The following is a 2,720-nucleotide window of genomic DNA, read 5'->3' on the forward strand; positions in this document are numbered from 1 at the left end:
CTCGTCACTTTAAACTTAACAACTTTTATAATACATGCTATAAATCACAACGATTGACAATCTCGATAACTTCGCCCTCGACGAGAGCAAAGCATACACTTTACGGCTCGCTAGCACGAAACTAACATAATCATAAATTATACGGAACTCAAAGTAACTACTGCTCTCTATTCATTCATTTCCGCTGGCTTTCTCTGCCAGGCTTATATACTAAAGAAGAGGACATCTCGATTACACTTGGACTTCCCCGATCATTCGAGAAACTCATCACGCACGCGCCAGCAGCGTCACGTGACTTACGCTGTGTAACATTACCTATTTTTTCTCTCTAGAATGACTTCAAATTGTAACATGAAACTACATTCGTTTATCCTAAGTAGCTGTAAACTCGTAACAGTATACGTCTATTTAGACTTAAAGTTTATTCTTTTATTGCCCTTTAAACCGTTTCTAACTACTATTTGGGCAATTATAAGTTGTAAATCACTTGGGGAACGTGCAGCTTACGTTATGCTATCCAATTACATTATCCACCAGCTATTCTGAGCTGCTCGCGTGCATGCCTCGTGAAACATTTTTATTAAATTATATATTTTACCTAATCTAGCTTTAACTAACCTAAAGATATTCCTATTTTTACATTTTAGCTACTTCTATAATAATGAATACATAATACACATGAAAAACAAGAAATATAGTACTTACTCAGGTCTTGCTGTAACCTGTGGATGACAATTCTACTTTTTTATACTAATGGTAGTAATGCACTAAATTAATTTTATTTAATTAAATAATGCAGCAATGAACGCAGAATAATAACAGGCAAAAAGCATACAATGTTCCATATCGATAACAATTTTTTTGGTTTCTAACTGTACCATAAGAGACCTTACAAATTCATCCAAGCTAGTTGATATTATTGGGAATGAAGCTTGTACTAACAGAGAAATTGATAATTCTCTATTTAGATAGCAGTGTAATATAATAAGTCATTTAATAGATGAAAACCTTAGCTTTCTATTGGTTATAAATAATATATTATTAAATGTAAGAGAGAACTATTAAGAAATTCTGAAAGAAAGGATGTGACAGGTGGGTGTGGCAAAAGAGGTCTGATTTTATATTTGATGGCTCTGTAACCAAACAAGATTGAAGGCTATAAAGTTATGGTTTGTCTGAGCAATGGCGATGTTATAATGAGTAATTTACGTTGAAGTTAATACTTATTGGAGGGGTTGTGAATAAATTAGAGAAGAGGGAATGCATAAAGAAAATGTGTAATATTTCTCACACTAGGAAAAATGCAGGATTATATTAAATATCGCCTCATAAAATTAAGAACTTAATACTTATATACTGTTAAAATATAGATTATTAGCTACGATGTTTTGCTATACTAATTGGTATAATATAAAAAGTAGTTTATTTAAATTTTGAATGAAAGTTACTAAAAACCTAGTAAAGTATGCCTCTGCATAGAAGGTTAATATTGGTTACAGATAGCCCTTCTTGAAACCCAACCTTGTTTATAGTAAAAGATGATTCTAATGGATGTACAAATGAGGTTAGACATAAGATGATTTAAATGATAGTAAATCCATGCTGCAAGACCATACAGAGTGCCAGAGAAGCACAGACGTGAGTTAAAGGAGTGTGTAAAAGAAATGCTTGAGTAGGGAGTAATAGAGGATAGTAGTAGCCCATATGTATCTTCAGTTGTATTAGTTCTTGAATGGATGGCGATTAATGGTTTTGTGTGGATTTTAGAAAATTGAACCATATTACTGTTAGATATACACCACTGTATTGGTGGAACCAGAAGGAAGAAGACTGATGAAGCATCTGTATCCATCACAAGAGCTCAGTAAAAATGAAAAGCAAGCAACATATCAAGCACCTGCAAGTCTCGAAAGATGATATCCCAAATGTAGGTCCATGTGAAGTTTAGGAAGCACAGAAGAAAGACTCTTTACTGCAGAAACTTTGGGACAGTGCCAAGGAGAAAGTTGAGCACAAGACAAAGGGGAATGGGACTTAGAGAATAGAGGATCACAAGAGAGCACTGTACTGGATCTATCAAGACAGTTCTACTGGGGAAGTTAAACAGATCATAGTACCAACAGAATACTGGACTCAAATGATGAAGTTAGTTCATGAGGCGATTGTGGGAGAACATCTATGAGCAAATAATATGGCAGACAGAATCATCAGCAACTTCCATTGGCCAGGAGTCATCGGAGATATGACCAGATTATACAGGTCATGTGACATCAGCTGTAACGAATTTGTTATTATATATTTATTTTGATATCAACGTTGTTTAGATTAAGTTTATATCTAGAAACATACATAACTTATACTGTTAAGTGTGTATTGCGAAACTCCCGCTTATTCTCCAAAGTTGTAGAATATTCTCGAGAGTAAGAATTAACAATATATGTGTGTATGTAAATACTTGTGTTAGCGTCAGTATTTTTACCTAAAACTACAATTTCTAGAACGCCTCCACATGGCTATAAATATAACCAACGTGCCGCGCCAAAAGAGAGAGTGTCTATTATTAGTTTGCTATAGTCAGTGTGCTATAAATTTCGGAAGCTATAACTGTGATTGTTATAACACTTATTAATAGGAAAACTTCAGATATATGACCAGGAACCTTTACAAAGTTTGAACATTACAAATCGTTTAACTCCAGTGGATTCTCATCGGACATTAAT

The sequence above is a fragment of the Limulus polyphemus genome, unplaced genomic scaffold (assembly GCF_000517525.1).
Source record: "Limulus polyphemus unplaced genomic scaffold, Limulus_polyphemus-2.1.2 Scaffold184, whole genome shotgun sequence".
Taxonomy (NCBI): domain Eukaryota; kingdom Metazoa; phylum Arthropoda; class Merostomata; order Xiphosura; family Limulidae; genus Limulus; species Limulus polyphemus.